Here is an 18,409-nt window from a genome sequence, read left to right on the forward strand (position 1 = left end):
GGATGGAGCCGTGCCAACACACACTGGCTGAAAACCTGCTCCATTATACACTGTTTACTTTTGAGGATCTAAGCACACACGCTTCCAACAAAGTTCTGTTTGATAAAAGTTTGTTTGCCAGGTTGCCTTGCCTCGGTCCCTCCTGAAAGTGTACACAACAGTATTTTGTATATAATAAGAGAAAATGAAGCGAATGTGTTCCAAGACCTTGTTTGCAGGTCCTAACGAACTCAAGAGATGGGCGGCTTTGCTAGACACTAGCTAAAATAACCACAGTCATAATTATTATTACCATGCAAGTATGGAAAAAAGAAGTTTTTATTATGGGCTGGAACTAGAAACCCAGAGCAGCTGCTAATCATCATGATAAGTGAGTTGTTGGCTTGGAGTTGTTTTTTTTTGTGTGTGTGTGTGTGTGTCTGTGTGTATCCGGGTATTTACTGTACCCGACTGCAAGCAGAGTTTTTTGTTACGCAGGCCTCTTGGTAACCTCTCGACAGGCCCCCCAAACCTTCCTGATGTGCAGTACGGAATACATTGTAATTGTAATATTCCTCTTACCTGCCTTTTCTCCCCTTTCTTGTTGAAGGCTTCCCTTTTCCATTTCTTTACTTTCTTTCCCCACCTTTTTTGTTTGTTTGTTTCTTAGCTCACCTACAGCAACCGAATTAGCAAAGAAAAAATAAATTACAATTCCAAATTTTCTAATGGAAGAATGGGCATGTTCTTGGCACTGCTTCTCACCATTGTTTTGTTAAGACTGACTCTCCTTAACTCTCCTTTTCCATTCCAGAGACTGCCCTTCCTTTATAAGCCCAGATTTCTTCCCATTTGTGCTCTCTTCCCTCCCTCCTGACTCATTTCCACTTCTCATTCTGGCTGTTTCTTTTCTCTTTCCTTTTTCTTCCTCCGAATGTTTTCTGATCTTCCGCTATTCTGATGATTCTGCTATTTTTAATTCCTTCTTCCCAGGCCCGGATCTACCCCAGACCCAGCAGCATTAGTGTCTGTGCCTCTCCAACTGCTTCTCTAGACAGAAAGGACTGCCTGAGCGATCATTTCCTCAAATTCCAGCTTTTTCTAATCCCCTAGTGACTCGAGATGAGCACTGGTTGCCTTTGTGTGTGAAAGGTGGCGTCGCCACTGTCCTTGCACAGTTCTTACGGCTCTCCAGGAATTTCAAAATATAGTTCAATCTCCCTCCCCTTGACTCGATCCATTCTGTCCTGTAATTTTTGACCCATCTAACCATGGCCTTCTTTCCAGGCAGTTTGGTCACTCTCCTACCCATGCCAAATATTTCTTCTGCACAGCTTTGCCATCTGGAACAGCCTGCATGCCTTCGGCCTCGCCGACTGGCCATATAGTTTCTAGTTTCAGCTGAAAAGAATTTTCCTTTACTGTCATCCCATAGCAATCTGAATGTCGGATGTAGGCAGCAAACATTCAGTCATTTATTTTCTGCGGTGTGGGAATAGTTCTCGTACTTGAAGCAATTTCAGTTTTAAAGGAGCCCTGGAGCTTGTGGAATGTGGGCAGTTTTTAGATCTTTCATCCTAAGTCTCACTAGCAACTGGCTACGGTTTCTGTATGCTTTTCCACCAGACATCCTATTTGCTGGAATCGCCAGTGAATACCTTGCTATTACAAAAAATATATTTAGAAGGGAAAATTAAGGGGGGAAAATGATTTTAATGAAAGGCAGGAAGGAAAGGAAAAGGATTTTTCTGAGTGCTTAAATACTGCATTATTACCTACAAAGGAATTCTTGTAATAATCAAAGCTGGGAGGTCCAATAGCCTTCAGTGCAAAGAATGCTCAGCATTCACCCCCAAAAACCTTCTTTATTCTGGATATCAGACGCAGTATGCTCGTGATGGGGAATCAGACCTCCGTATATCACACAACACCAGTAGTCATAACTTCTAAGGTTTAGCTGGCAACGAATAAATACTGAGCCTGCAAATTCAAAATAGTCCTTGAATTACTGCCTCGAATTCAGACTTCCAAATCACATCCTGATGGGTCTCTTTCAGAGATCTCCCCAAAGTACAAATATTTCACTTCAGAAATGAAATCCCCGGGGCACTAGATACGCTTCACTGCAGATTAGCTAGAGCCTGTGGAGTTATAAGATTCCTGAGATGGAGTGCTGAAGATTCCAGGAATTCTCTCAAAGGTGAAATGATTAACCAACCTTTCTTTTGTTCCCAGAGCACAACAATGCAGAAAGCAGGTCTGCATTCACTGACTCCTCTCCTAGACTTATCTTCTACCATATCTGAAGAGTTCACAAGCCTTAAAACTGAGTTGGAATTAAAGAATCTCATTTCAGAATTATTAGTGAAATCAAGCTGAATATTAGTGATGAAAGTAAGACACGACTTAGAGCAGCAGCTAATTTTTCCGCTGAATCTTTTTCTGGAGATTTCAATCTATTTTATGGGCATAAATAATTATTAAAGTATCTTTGACCATAATAAATCTTGCGATGTGCTGATCCACACTATTCCACAGGGCAAAAGCACTGCTCCTTTTCTGTACCAGAATCAGGCCAGCGGTCACATGTGAGCATTAAAACTTTTGGAAGCAGTAGAAAGAAGAAAATTCAGGGCATAGACCATGACAGAGCTTTTGCCAATTATCTTGTCAGGAGGAAAAGGTTGCCCCTCTTCTCCACCTGGAATTGGCCATTGACCCAGCTACCAAATTTTGCTTTTCAGACCAAAAAGGATAGTGCAATGAGCTGCTCAGATAAAGAAGCTCTCATATGAGCTCAGATAAACAGGGGTGAGGGCACAGACCGCAATGAAAAGTAACGGGCTCCTTGCAAGAGGCATCTTTTAATGTGCCCACGGTGTTACTCTGCAAGATACCTACTTTCAGTGCTGCTTACAGCACAATTGACCCCTCTTCTCCCCCAAATGAATGTAAAGGAGCTTCATTCAAAATCTTTAGTGAAGTTTTACTGAAGATCAAATGCAACAGAAGAGAAGGAAAGGGATAACACTGCAGCAAGTGCCCAGCACACGACACAACCTGATGATGATTTGATCTGTTCTTTGCTTGCTTTATTGGCAGAGAACATACTCACTATTTTAAGTAGAATTAATTGTGAAGTTGATTGTTTTGTGGCATTTATTTAACAATATCAGTTATTAGTTATCTGGAAAATGAGCAGAAGCCACCACCTCCGGCCTCCGTTAACACTGCTTGCTTATTTACAAGATGGATAGGAGTTTATTTTGGTCCTGTTCAGCACGGGCCGTCCAGTATGTCACATTAACCACTTCCACTAGTCTCAAGAGAGAAATTCTCTGGCATAAAGGAACAATTTCTTCTATTCATTACAAAACTTCCTATACTCATTAAAAACGTATCTAAGATCCACCCAGGGGTAAGTACGTGGCAGCTCATTTTGAAAGGCCAGTTTTTTCGTCTGTTATATAATTTGCATCTAAGCCTTGAGCTGAACTTTTCTTCAACGCTGGCGTGACTGGTGGTTTACGTGGGGCTCTTGTAAGAACCCGGCCAACAAATTTATTTTGCACCCGCGCAGACACCGAGCGCTCAAGCGTTCCTTGACCTTCGGTTCGGCTTTAAAAAACGCCAAAGGGGATTAAAACGCTGCAGGTCGAGGCTTCGGTGCTGCATGCGGCCCGTCCGCTTCGCAGCACGGGGGGTGTGAGGTGTGAAGCCCCATCCCCAACCCCATCCCCAACCCCAACCCCATCCCATCTCCATTCCCCAACCCCTTCCCACCCCCAACCCCTTCCCCATCCCTAACCCCATCCCGATCCCTGTCCCAACCCCATCCCCACCCAGGCTCCCCTCCCGGGGGCAGCCCGCTCCCCTCCCGTCCCCCCGCAGGCCTCGCCCCCCCCCCCCCGTCGCTGAGGGCCGCGGCCACCTGCGCGCAGCCGCCGCCGCCCTCCCGCGCCTCTTTTAGGCGGCAGCGGGCGGCCGGGGCCCTCCGCTCGGCCGGGCCCTGGGTTGCCGCGCCCGCCCGCCCCGCTCCGCTGCCGCTCCCGCCCCTGCCCTGTCCGGCCGGCCGGCGGCGCAGGCGCAGCGGCCGCATTCCATCATGGCGGAGCGCTCCGTTGGCGGGCGGCAGCGCCGCGCCTGAGGCGGGGGCAGCGGCGCCGCGTACGGTCAGTGCTGCCGCGGGGCCCGCGGCTCCGGGGGGGGGGGGGGGCTCCTCGCTGGGCTCCGGGCCGGCGGCTGCCTGGGCGGGGGCGGAGGGGCTGGGACGGGACGGGACGGAACGGGACGGGACGGGACGGGATGGGGCGGGATGGGGGAGAGCGGCGGTGGCGGCGGCTCCCCGCCCGGGGCGGCCGCGGTGCGGGGCAGCGGGAGCCTGAGGGCCGGGATGGGGCCGGGGCTGGGCTGCGGGGGGGCTCCGGAGCGGCGGTGGCGCTGTTCCCTGGCAGCCCCGGTGCCCCCCGGGTGGGGCGCGGCGCGTTGGGGTGGGCGCCCGGCTCCCCGCGCTCTCCCTTCCCTCCTCGCTCAGCGCCCCCGGCCCGCAGCCCCCCCCCCCCCCCCTTCCGCCCCGCCTCATCGCGCCCCCTCCCCGTGTGCCCCGGGCCCTTCCCGGGGGCTGAGGGGGCCGCGAGCCGAGGCCGTTTCCCCCCCCCCCCCCCCACCGCCCCCCCGCCGTTCTCCCCGCTCGGCCGCCGGAGCCGCTGCCTGCGAATGCCACGTCGCCTTCTGCCTGTGCTGCCTGTTCCCCTTGAGCGAGCCGGCTCCAGACGCCTCCCCCCAGCTCCTGCCGGGCTCGGGCAGGGGGAGGTCAGCGCTGCCAGCACGGCCTGGGGGGGGCCCGGCTGCCCCCCGACCCTCCTCGGGGCACGGTGGGGCTGGGGGACCCCGCTGCGGCCGCTTTCAGCTCACCCCGTTTACTGCCTCCTGCACAGGGCTCCTGGCTGCGGCCCTACACGGTCGCCTTCCGACTGGGGGAATCTCTAGGGGTTCGCAGCCCCCAGCCCCTCTCCTCTGCTCCACAAGCAGCACGCCGCGAAATCTCATTTTGCCGAGCCCTAACGCCTCGCTGGCAGGTGGATTTGCTTCCTACCCAAGCCGATCGCTCGCTTTTGTGCCTTGTGTTTAAAACTTGCTGCTCAGACCTCTTGTTGGAGCGATGGAAGTTTTCTGCAGGGCTAACGTACGTACGTACTTCGGTAGCTGGGGCTATATTAAGTTTCAGTTTCTATCTATTCTTGGAATAATTTGTCTCTCCTCTGTCCCGTGGCGGTGAGGTTTTCAGCGGTGTCAGTCATCCCGTGCTTCACCTGGTGCCTGGTTGTGAGCACGGGCGCAGTGCCCCTGCAGCCAAGTTCTTGGATGGTCCGCTGTGCCTGCTGGCGTGCCGATAGCCACGCGCCTACCGCCTGTGATTCCTGCTGCATCTTTTATTTATTTATCACTACAAAACCCGGTCCGATAGGGAAATACTCTCTCAGTCACAGATGGAAAGACTGAGGCACAGAAATATTTATGGCCCAAGGTCACACAGGAAGTATGTGGTGAGGCAGGGAATTGAATCTAGATTTCCTGAGACTCAGATTAGTATTTTAACCAAGGAAGCATCCTCTCTGCATTTTAAGCCAGTAAATTGTCCTTGGAGTTAATAGCCAGCATGAAAGGGAGTACTCTGTGTCTTGTGCGGTATCTTTGTGAGCAAAAAGCAAAATCCAGGTGGCTTCCCACACGCACTTGCATTCCTTTTTCCTGTTTTATGTAATTTGTATGTGAAAAAGGATAAGGTGGTAGAATAGGAAAGATGTTGACTTCTCAAGACTGTGTGTAATCATGCATGCTGAAAACCAGCCAGCTATTACGCCGTCCTCTCGTTTAGGTCTTGGTACCTTACCGTGTTCCAGATCCCTCAAAGTTTTGGAATGCTGTTGTTGTCTGGGAATAATTTATTGTTAGCTAGAATCAGGTCTCATATTCCGTACAGCTGAGTTGAAAGCAATCTGCTGTTCATTGGATCGGAGCTTGTGATTTTTAACGCAGCAGCCCCTGAATAAACAGAACTTGTGTTGACTGTCTTAGACGTCTCCTGGAGCAAGCTATTACAAGTCGTTCGTTCACTTGTAGGCTCGGTGCTGCTGCACCGAGTTGTTGAAAAACTTGGCCTTAACTGTAATTATTCCATTTCGTTGTCAGAGCGCTGCTTAATTTCAACTTCTCGGGTTCTTTATCTGCACAGCTACATACTAGGAGCTGTTTTCATTCCCATTATGTAAGGATCGCTTATTTGTGTTTGTCAAGTTCCCTAGTTAATTTCACTGGAGTGTTTTAGTTGCCAACGGTTTTGAAGAATCGAATGGTTTAAACCCGTAATTCCTGGCGTGTTCACCTTTAGAGAGAATAAAGATAACTTTGCCTACACAAATCGTGTTTCCTGCCACAGCCCTTGATCACAAACTGCATCTTTCTTTGATGTTGTACAGAAACCAAATTTGCAACAAAGTTGAATATAAATGCTCTATATAACACTTTTAACGGTCTTTTGTTTGGGTGTTTTTCGGAGGCTAGCATTTGCATCGTGTTGACAGTGTGGGCTGTCACACCCATACCAGCGCTCTTTCATCTTTTATATTTATTTTTAGAAAAGGTTTGGTGGGTCCTTAAAAAAGAGGATTTCGTGTGTACTGTGCAGACAGTAAAAATTCTGGTGTTGTGCTCGTGAGAGCGCCTGGCCTTGGCACCCCCCGGAGTCTGGTACGCTGGGGCTGCGTGGGTATTTGCAGACCCATTTGTACACCCGCTATTAAAAATGGTTTGGAATCCCTTTGGATGAACTTCATGCACATTTGAATGCGCATTCAAGGTTGGAAGACTGAAGCCAGGGCTTTTATTTGATGACCTGCCATTTCTCCAGCTTTGAAGACTTCTCGTCAAACCGTAGAAGTGCACTTGTGGCTTTTAAGAAAATATACAGCTGAGAAGGCGTTCCTACGATATTTCACGACTTTGATGCAGAGTACTGTAAGAATGCCTTCCTTAGTTATATATTGTCTTGTTTGCCTGTCATCATTTTATGTGGACGGAGAAGAATTTTAAATTTACCTCTGAAAGCAGATGAGAAAACCCCACCGTTAGCTCTACAGCAACGGTCAAGAGACTGGAGGTAAAAAATAGTATTTCTCGCTTCTAACTTTGGTACGTCTCAAAATGATCCAGCCTGAACTATTGGTATTCAAAATTGTGGTTGCTCGCTGCTCCAGTTTCAAGGCTGGTGAATATCGGAGAAGTAACCTTTTCATTTTTTCACCTGTTTTTAGCAAGTTGTCATGAAGCTTACCAAGGTCAAGATGGTTAGTTTTCAGCTGTTATCTTTGCTGCAAGCCAGACCTTAACTGAAAAGTTTTGGATTCCTGAGTGAGGAGCACACACTGAACCCTTTATTGCATTCTTGAAGAGCTTATTGTAAAAGCAGCGATAATTTATTCTTTCAGTGGTGCTAACACAATCCTTTCTGTGTATTGACCAGCAAAGACAGACCACTGGCTCAGCGCCCTTAGTCCGTTTCAATCTTAATGTAAATCTGCCATTGTTCCGAATATCTTGATTGATGTGCCAAAATGCCTCCGTTCGCGCAGGATTCACTTTCCAGCACTGGGGCCCGATGCTTTACATCTTTTTGTCCATATCTTGTTAAAAGTAGTTCAGGAGGACATGATGAGGCTGCGACTTGGGCAACATCTGCGACTTCGCGACAGTATCACCTTTCTGGTGGGAGCAACAATGGATCTGCTGTGTTTGCAGGAGGAAGCTGCGGGAGCCGTGGCTGGCTCGGTGCAAAGTTAACCAGCGTAGTCTAAACTACTTCAGTGAGCTCCGGGGGCACTGATTTCTTATTGCAGTCTGGTAAAGCTGCAGGACACACAGGCCTGTGCCATAGCTTTAGAAAAAACGTACCGTGAATTGACAAATATTTGTCAGACTCACTAAATTTGGAGACCCAAAACGGTGCCATTCACATTCCTCAGTGTGCAAATGGTTTAGGAACTGGAGTTTGGTACTCAACCCAGTGCCACGAGAGAGCTGATGATTTTTGCACCATTAAATGTAAAATCCTGAATGGCGTTGGTGCCTGCTGAAGCCATCCATTACCTGCTTCTGGTGGCGCAACTTTAGTGGAACAGTTTCTAGAATAAAGCCGTGCTGCACCGTAACAGTAAATTGTGACCGTATTTTCCGGATTGTACAATTAATCTGTTTTCAGTGTACCCTATCAGAGGGTAAATATGTTCCTGGTAATTTCAATTTGGGCACACTTACATACTGTTTGGAAATTGACTCTCTCCCCCTTGCTATTGTCATATAGAGGAACAGAGCATTGAGCAGACACCTAAGTAAATACACTCACTGGCCACAGAATGCGCTTCATACGGGAAGCATCATCGTTGCATTCAAGTTCCTTCTCACGGATTAGATCATAGCGTAAGCAGTGGAGTGTCTTTGGCTAATATGGCATTAAATGTATGTGCAGTGTGTTTACACAGTTGTCAGGTTTTGCATTCTGTACACAGAAAGGCTGTGAAAGGTCTTTTGGTTCTTTCACAGCGGAGTCTTCCTTGAGTTTATTTGCAGAATATAGTGGAGTTTATCATTGGCTGTTCGCTGATAGCTTTTGCTCTTTTGTTCAGTCTTAAGTTGTTTTCTGCATGGTTTTCTGTTCTCTCCTTAAGAATTTGTGCTTGCCAGTTGCTAAAAAGAAAATTACTATTCCATTTTTTCTTGTCTACAGAAAGAAGACTGAAGGACAGTACAGCACCTTGTTCATACTACAGCAGGCACTGACCGCGTACCATTCATCAGCAGGAGCAATTTCAAGACAGGAGAGTGACAACGGTAATTAGACATCATTTACTATTCTCCCAGATTTTGAGGCTTTTTTTTTCTTGTAAGTCATTTTAAGGTGAAAAAATGTACAAGTATTGGATGGACTTTTAGGCTTAGAGGCTGAGGACTCTTTTTTTTCCTTCTTTGGCGCTCCCCCCCTTTTTTTTTTTTTCTTTTTTCTTTTTTTATAAATTACTGGGTAACATCAAAGAAAAAATGAGTTAGGGAAGGAAGAACTGATAGAGTTCTTGCGGTAAGAAGAGGCTCAGTATTTCCACATAAGCGTTATTGATTTTATAATGTAGCAACCTTATCTTTATTTTGGCATTAATCTCACACTCCTTCCCCCAGATGGAATTTTTGTCTTAATGAGACTTGCATAATTGGCCTTTGTATAAAGAAAAAGTAAATTCTGTTTTTAGCAAAAGGCATTTCCTGTATAGAAAACAGTTCAAATGAGTGGTTGCTTACTGATAAGTGACTAACTGGATGGCATTACTTAGATACAATGAGTTTAGTTGGAGCTCATGAAATTGAGCTGTTTGGTCATGGAATAGATCAAGTCATGGAATTGATCTGTCTGTTAAAAAAAAAAAAGGCAGAAAACTGCCATCAGTACGATGTGCATGTTTTTTTCTTGAGGCCAAGAACTCCACAACTTATTTTTTTAATGAAGGTTCCTGTGAATTATATTCTCTCATACAAAACGGTAAGGCCCTTACTAAACCATGGCTATTGCTTTCTTTTTTTAAAAAAAAAAAGCCGAAAGTGAAGACAAGTTTTAGAAGCTGTTGGCTAAACAATGTATTTTACATAGAAAGAGAATAAGCAGCTCCAGTATAAAAATACTTATTGGGGGGGGGGGAACACCTTTTTAATGTAAAGACGCAAAGTAGTTTTTTAATTTTGTAAAGAATTGAAGTATGTCCTGAAGGCCATAATCACGTTTTTCTAAAAAGAACTTCTGCCTATAATGCATAAAGTGCCTGTTGCAAGGGTGGAGGTCTGATCTCTAAGTCATGTATCACTATCTATTTGCAAGTTAGAAGGGAGAATTTGTTAATATTTATCAGAATGGCTATCCATCCATCCTGCACAACCATCACGTAGTCATTAATTAGCCCTATCCTTTGAAAACCTTTTGATTGCATTTGTGATGTTGGCTGCCATATAACTTACAACAGGGTGAAATTGCATTTTTGTGTTGCGTCAAATCAACGTAGAATAGTGTGTGAGCAAATACATCATTAAATACAAAACAAATCTTTGGTGAAAAGTTAAGTGCCTTGTGAGCAAATGGATTTTTTTCACAAGATGTGATAAAATAACGTGGTCACTTTTTTAATATTACTTTACAGTCTCCTGGATTTGAATTTGTATTTTGGGAGAAAACAGTCTAACCAGTGAAATACATGCTTCATCTCAATTTATAAGCATTTTTCTCAACTGTTTAAAATCTTCTAGTAAATATCTTCAACACTGATACCTCTTTAATGGGGATCAGTTGCTCTCAGTTCTGCTTTGTGAGGTCTTAGCCTTCCAAATGAGGGGCAGTGTCCTGTGCCCTTAATGTATAACTTCATTTAGGATGATCATACCACAGTTAGTTGAAGGAATAAAGACAGCCTTTTAATATTCCCATAGATTTGCAAATATCTATATAAAAGAATCAATATTTGATTGCACCTCTGAACTTTTTGCAGTTCAACTGGTTTACCAATAAATCCAGGTACAGAAGCAGATGATTTTAGTGTAGTACCATGCATCAGGTGAACTGTGTTAGATCATTTTATGCATGCTCCTGGCCTGTCACAAATGCTGGGTGAAGTGTTGTTTAAGACTTGTTTATGATCTCGTACTTGCATTTTGCCTTGCATTTTCTGTGAGCTAAAAAAAATGCACATATTCTGTTACCACGAGACTGCTCAGATGTGGTAATTTAAGTAATTTATTGGTGTGTTTTTAGCCCTTGGTTTAAGTATAATCTGTTTTAACAGATTATACTAATGTCTGTTAACATTATTAACATCTGTTTTATTTTATTATTTATTATTTATTTATATTAACACCTGTTTTAATTTGATCTGCTGGGCAGCTAGAGCATTACATCCTGAGCCTCTTCTCATGTTGTGCAAGTAGGCCTCCAGTTTGTGTGTCAAAATAATTTTTCTTTGCTTGAAGGTTGCATAATCTTAAAATTGTAAAAATGCTTTGTTTTTGCTGCATCATTGTTCTTGGGTTTGAAGACATATTTTGTAAGAGTTCTTAAATTCAAAAAGCTTGTTTGTCAATCCATCGATTGGTTGCATCAAGAACGTTTCTGATTCCCAGAAGGAGATTGAATCAGAGCTAGTGGAAAACCAGCCTATGCTCTCCTTAGTGCCCACAGAAACCTGCTTGTTATTACTTTTATGAAGTCCTGATTTTCCTTCCCTTCTGTTGGATTAGACAACAGCTGACCGATCTGACCGGTCTCATGGTAGAGAGCCTTTCCTGGAAATGGGGTTGTTGCTGTTGTTTTTAAATAATCTGAATGATTGCTTCCTCTCAGTCAAGCTTAAAAAAAAAAAAAGTTCAAGGTTTGGATTGTGTTTGTGTCGCGCCGGCCGTAACAGCTTTGTGTGTCTGCCATCCCACACTGTTCCCTAGGTTAGTTCAGGATGGGTGTTGCGTGGGTCAGGCACTGGAAGGGCCTGAGCTTTGCTGCTGTAACCGAAGGAGGTTTCGTTGGCTCGGGACGCTGACTTCCCTGTCTGCATGCAGCACGGCGTGGCGTGTTTGATGTCTGGAAATGTGGTGCATGGGACCAAGTAGGTCAGCCGTGCTCAGGGTGCGCTTCGCTAGCTGGTCCTCCGCCAGCTCTCATTTGAAGATTAAAGAAAAGCTTTTAGAAGTACCTGGGTATTTATTCCTCGCTGTGAGATAGAGATTCCTCCCTGAACAGAGGAGGCTCAGGTGAGCAAGGTGCTGTGCGATATTTATGTTCCTCTTGTGGCAGAGCTGTCTGTACGTACAATAGCTGTTGCTTTGGATTTTTTCTGTTCTTTGAAACAACGCTTTTTTCCCTGAAAATAAAGATTGATAAATATAATGTTTCTTCTGGAGGGGAAAACCTTACTGTAAAAAGGGATTCAACTGCACGTTCCACCTCAAGACTGAATATGTCCCACGAGCAAGAACCGTACTTGGTTATCCAGGTACTTAACCTGAATTTCAGAATCTCAGAGCATATGCAGCTCCTGTAGAAACTTGCATTTCCCATCTCGTAAATCTTGGCACCATTTTAAACATTTTGCTTCATCTCTTCAGTTCTGCAGTTACTTAAAGCTGTAAACACAGCTACCTTGGGGGGGGCTGATGGTTTCTCTGTGGCTCTTACTGCTTATCACCAAGGTGTAGAACAGTTTCTCCTATTTTCAGGTACATCATAGGGCCTGTGCTTTTAAGAGTGTACTGTTGTCTTTCTACAGCTGTGTGTATTTATTTTCAGAGAAGTGCCCTGTTAGTTTTCCAGCTGTTCTTTACCACTGGTAACACTACGACTGCACCATGAGTCCTGTACGGATGCTGTCATTACTTTCGTTCCCTTTGTAGGGTTTTCATTTCTCGTGCTTTTTTTTAATCTAATTTTCATTTCAAAGACATGCTCTACTTCTTGTGGCTCTGATCAGTTTTCCTGGCTCATGCATTTGTTTTTCAGTGGACTATGTTGTATGCTGCTTCCATAGCTCTAAAGTCACTTAGTCAGACGTTTGGGTATAGCGTTTCAGTGGTCGGTTGGTAATGGGTAAACAAACTGGTTTGCATCAGAGCCCCAACAACCTGACCAATGTTTTGAAATTGAGGGGACACAGTTTCACATTTAGAAAATTATGTTATTACGTTGCCGTTATTAGAGGCTTTTTCACATAAGCCTGCAAATGTCATGCTTTGTTCAGCTTCGGGGCGTTAAAACGAGCAGCTTAGCTTCTGCCAGAACATCTCATCTTCCCGGCCAGTGGAAAGAAGCAGTCAGTTTTGCTTCTGACTTCAGTTGTTTGTGGGTTTGTTTTTTTTTTAACTGCACCGATACAGCTGAGAAACGTCTGAATCCCGTTCCTTTCTTGAAGTTGAAATAAGAATGAAACGCTTTAGGGGCTCTGTCCTTGAGCACTTCTGGGGGCAGGAGCGGGACCTTTCAGGAACTCCTGGCTTTCGTTTGACGGGGCTGGCCGCTTCGGAAGCAGCACAAAAGTGCTTAGGATATGAGCCTGCTTTGCTGGCGATAAGATAGAAAATGTAAACCAACTAAAACAGTAAAGGAAAACACCTAAAAGCAGTGCAGTGTTTGCCTCATAGAAACCGTAAACACAAACTTGATAGGCCTCAAAAATCAATAATTAGGAAAATTATAGCACGATCAATGAGCATATTGTTAAACAACAGTCAGATCAAGTCAAACCTAATGCACTGTGAGTGTCGGCAGGTACTTTCTCCTGCGGTGGCAGGTCCTGATGGTGGGGTTTGTCTCCTGGAGAGCAGCTCGGGGCGCTGCCCGCAGTGGGACGGGGCCGTGGCCCTGTGGGGTGAGCGCTGCCCTTCAGGTGCTTTTGCCTTCTTTCCTTCGTGGAACAGGGAGCTCTGAAATGTTAAGGCGTGAAGATCAGGATACAAAGCAGTCTGTAAGCGCTAAGGGCAGTTGGTTGTATAGTTTTTATTAGAGGGTGGAGGGAAGCAATTTTTTTTATTGCTTTCCTGGCACTGTTGCATCAGGAACCTGATCCGGATTGTTAAGGGAGGATGAAAATTGATCCTGTCACTCGTGGCAGAGTTCCCATGTGTCTTGGTCTGCTGTTTCTGCTGTTTCTCTGGTTTTAGGGAGGGTTTTTTTGGTGGTTGTGACATGAGGACTCCTCATCTTGATCTTAATATTCCTTTAGTGATGATGTCTATGGGCAGTCAGGTCTTAGAGTACCCTGAGAGGGGGGCATTAATACTTAATCATTGTTAGCAAAAAAAAAAGTGTCCCCTAATTTGCTGACTGCCTTTTCTCCCCTGCTCTCACACAGAGCATTTACACCTTGGGCTTCCCCCCTCCATGGGTCCTTCTTGTCAGTGGTCGCAGGAGCCAGCTGGCTTCCTGCAGCTTTTGGGATGCCGCTCGCGGTCCTTCTGGCAGCCGGCATCGTGTGTCTGATCCTCAGATGGCTTGGTGAGCGCTGGAGGACTAGCTGGGCTGGTACAGGGTTCATAGTCACTTCTGTATTTTACCATGGAAACTATTAGCACTGCTTGGGAATAAGCATTTAAGGAACAGTGAAACTTTCTGGGAAACGCAGGGAAATGTTTGGGTCCCTGTAGAGCTACCTCTACCTATCTGTGGCCTCTTCGGGTAGTCCCTGCCCTGCCTTTGAAAGCTTTCCTGCGACACAATTTGTACAGTTGTCACTTTGGATGTGGACCTAAGCAGAAACACATCTTGGGTGATGGCAGTGGCAGTGAAATGCTGAGGTTAGGGGATTCGCATCTTTTTCCACGTGTAAAGCAAGTAGTTCCCTACCAGGGCATCCGCAGCAGTTTAGGTGTTGTCGCTTTTTCAGGCATCAACATAAAAAAAAAAGATTTGAAGAGTTTCTAGAAGAAAACATTCGATGCAGCGTGCTGAAACCACGTACTGTGGAGCTGGGTGGGTGATTTGTTGGTGTTCTTATTGTTTTATGATAAAAAAAAGCCTTACCTAGGTCAAAATTGCTCGTACCTAGGTCAAAATTACATCCTTTTTTTCGCTGCCCTAAGTATTAAAAATGTCTGAGCACGTTTGTAGGGTAAGTCATGAAGAGTGTTTTCAGTATCAAAGTTGTGGTGCCCTCCTGGATGGAAGCCAGACTTCACGCAGGATGGTGCAGACAAATTCACTGGGGTGTCATTATAAATTATTCCCAACATTTTAATCAAAACATATATTTAGTTTTGAACAGATGACTGTTATGGAGTGATGGTGGTCTCTTCAGAGCTAAAATTGTAACTGAGCTTCTGTTAAGCCTGATTCTGTTAGGTCTCTCACTCCCTTAATCTTGCTGAAAGTAAACCGATCCACCTAGAACGTCTCATGTGTGGTCCTGTGGCAGAGGAGAACTATTTTAGGATCGGGATGATATCTTAAACACCTTGTTAGTACTGTTTATTTGAAAAACTTGGGTGGGAGAAGGTAGCTTGTATCTTTTTTTTTCCTAAATGTTTCCTACCTCAAATTTGCATGGGGCATACATTTCAGATCTGGAGGGGTGAGTTTTAAAATTCATAAATCAGGTTTGATCTTTTTGACGAGGTTATTCCTTAGCCTGAGGTTGGGGACTTCGTTTGTTTGTATATTTTGTTCTTTTTAACAGCCTTTGGAGATCATGGATGCAAACTTTGACAGGCTGGAGAGTATTTAAAACATCCGTAACTCTTAGTTTGCAAGGGTCTGGAGCGTGAGGCATGGAAGTATCTCAGCATTTGCTTTGTATCAGAGTGCACGAACTTCATATATGTGTGACCACAGATCTAGTTCTATATGATACTATTTTCCAAATGTAAAAGTAATTAACAAAATATGTTGCTTGTAAAGAGGATTTTTCCCCCACTTAGTGGAAATAAATATACACTACGTAACATAAAAGTATAATAAATATATATAAAACAATAATTATTAATTACATTAATACAGAAAATATAATTAAGGCTTTTGGTTTTGATACAATAGTGTTCTAAATAAATAGCAGTGTAATAGTAGTTTACTTCCTGCAATGACACAAACTTTTGCTCAGACTAGAAGGTTGCATGAGGCAGCGAACCTAGAAATCAGGAAGTCTGAGCTGAATTTCTTGCTGACCGTCAGACTTCCTCTTTGGTCTCGCATACATTGTTCTTTCTACTTCAGGCTTACTGTATTTAAAAAAAAAAAGCTCCATTTAATTAGTAAGGTCCTTGAAATAGGAAACTTTCTCATATTAAATCCACCACTTACTATGATAAAAATACAGACTTGTGATATCTTATGTGTGGGCTTATAAACTTTCTTACTATTTATGAAATCTGTTCAGTTTCTTCTCTGGAAAGCAGAATGAAGCTGACCCATTTCTTCCCACAGTGTTCTCTTTCTGCATATAGTATATGTTAGTGTATGTATGAGGCCTTTCTGGAGAGAAATTTTTAAGATACTAGGATGATATTTTAACATGAAATAACAGGATTTCTAAGACTTTATAAGTATATAACACTGCTACACATTTGCACAATAAATCTCATTCTATGAGTGTGATTAAAGGATATAATTCCAATAAAAATATTTTTCAATATGTGAAGTTTATTTTGTGCAGAGTTCTAAAAAACATTTAATAAATACACAACCTTTTCTTCATTTTTATGAGCCCTGTACATAACTGCAAATTCATTGTTACTGCTTAAAAAAAAAGCCTGTAAAATTGTTGATGTGCTGTTGGTGTTTCCTGGTAACTGTTCCAAAATTCGTGATGAGATGAAAGTGGTGCCTTTGTAGAGAAAAATGTTTCCACTTGCTGTTCCAGTTTTGAAGTTTTCTGTTGCGTGGTTCAGATGGAGGTGACGGCGTGAGTTGGAGGTGGCACCTCATTCCAAGCTGCACACTGGCAAACGGCTAAACGAGCATTTGTAAACCTAATATGCAGTAAGCATTACTTCTGTTAGGTTTAGTAAGCTTTTGTTAATTGCCACCCCTGCATACATAAGCTGTTGTTAATAGCTACGCCAATATACTGGAATTGCATATTTCTCTCACGTTCTGATTTGAAACTATTTGAAATTTCATTTTCAAAATGTCTCGTGAAAATCCCTGATGTTTCCCAGACTTAAGGAATGAATACCGCATATCCTAAAGACCCGTTAGCTACCTGTGCTTTGCTGTGTGGCAAGCACAATAGTTATTTTTATGTAAATAAGGGCCCTGCTTTATCACGGAGGCGGTGACTTCAGATGGGAGTAGGCAGGAATCAATGAACACAGTTCAGTGCGGATCCTCAGCAGCTGGACGGGCTCCAGGATGACTGCAGCACTGGTGGAGAAGAATTTGGGCTGGAGAAAAGGGAAGGCCAATGTTTCAGTCTTGCAGAGCCTCTGCGTTTTTACTATGTCAGGAAGTGAGGTCAGGCACAGCCGCTGTATACTGTAATTGTTTTCTGGAAGGCTAGTCATTAAGATTTTCTGTTTTTCTTAGAAGCCTTTGTAGTGTGAGGCTGTCAGTGGAAAATACTGCATTTTTTTTAACATGGTTAACATGATTAACCATATTACATTAACACAGTGTTGAATTACTCAGTGCTTCTCAGAGTATACTTCTAAAATATGAGCTGGTTTTATGTGGTTTAAAAAGCCTTAATATCCTATTTTGTCATACCCAGATATAGCAAAAGTCTGTTAGTATTAAATAATTTGAAATCCATCTTTCAAGACTTTCATATGAACTAACATTCCTGGAAGTCTGGTAAATGATATTTGTAGGTATTAGAACAAAGTAACATTCATCTTAAGATCGCAGAATGGCAGGGAGTTGGAAGGGACCTCAAAGCCCACCCAGTGCCACCCCCTGCCATGGGTAGAACACCTCCCAAGAGCCCAGAGGGCCACCACTTGTCACCAGCTCCCACCTTGACATAGAGCAATCCTCTGCAACTCTGGCTGCGGCCATCCAGCCAAATCCAATTAATACAGAAACAAATGTGAGTCCTCAGCGTAACAAACTGATTACACTTATTCAACTATATGTCAGTGATTACTACAGAGTATTGAAGCAAATTCAATTGCAAAGGCGCACAACCATTTTTTCACTTATTTGTATTCCAAACTGAGATATTAGAATGAATTCAGGCAAGTTGCTGAATGTACACCCTGCTGCATGTTAAATTTTAATATATATTCTATTAGCTTTGTAAAATTAAAATATTTCAGTGTTTTAGATGTATTTTTCTTGAGCTACCTTTCTGGAAGGGGTGTTTCTGAGATGGTTAGTCCTGATGCTGCTTTTTAACGACTGCCGTGCTATATGGGCTTTAATCCATCCTCCAGGCCAAACAAGGGTGGGGAATGACCTTTAGCTGATGCATACTAGAAACGGCTGTAAAGAAATGAATCAGGCAAGAAGTACCGTTACAAAACATAACCTTTCTAAAAATTAATCTATTTAGCTCCATGCTGACTCAAAAAACATGCAAGGCATGATGACAGTTCCAGAAGATGCATCTCCAAATTCCGTTCTTGATTCTTATATAACGATTCACTGTTAGTATATTCTTTGAAATGTGGAAAATGACAAAATTTGTCTAGTCCCTGATACTTCCAGAAAGGATTTTTGTTTTTTTAATCCATAACTTTAGATTTTGCATATTAGTTTATTTTTAGTATAAACACTAACTGAATTTTTAGTGCAGATGCTTTTGTTTATTTGTTGTTTTTTTCTTCACTGCCCACTTGGATAGCTAGTAGTGATGATAAACCTAAAATGTCTCACTGCCAAGAACAGACCCTGGAAAATAGCTGTCTGAGCCTTTCTTTCACCAAG

The 18,409-nt window shown here is 43.8% G+C and overlaps 1 protein-coding gene across 4 annotated transcripts in view; it reads left to right on the plus strand.

Annotated features, from left to right (window-relative positions):
- Nucleotides 1–3,973: 3,973 nt before the first annotated feature.
- The window catches only part of LOC310880685 (fibronectin type-III domain-containing protein 3a-like), a 46,183-nt gene continuing 31,747 nt past the window's right edge, over nt 3,974–18,409 (plus strand). For 2 of the 4 annotated variants that reach the window (XM_083796875.1, XM_083796876.1), the window contains exons 1-3: nt 3,975–4,151; nt 4,917–5,164; nt 8,762–8,865. The gene's annotated coding sequence lies outside the window, so the exon portion shown is untranslated. Of the gene's footprint in view, nt 4,152–4,916; nt 5,165–8,761; nt 8,866–18,409 lie in introns of all 4 variants that reach the window. The other 2 variants (XM_083796877.1, XM_083796878.1) reach the window with 1 other exon arrangement.

Source organism: Anser anser (assembly GCF_964211835.1).
Source record: "Anser anser genome assembly, chromosome: 13".
NCBI lineage: Eukaryota > Metazoa > Chordata > Aves > Anseriformes > Anatidae > Anser > Anser anser.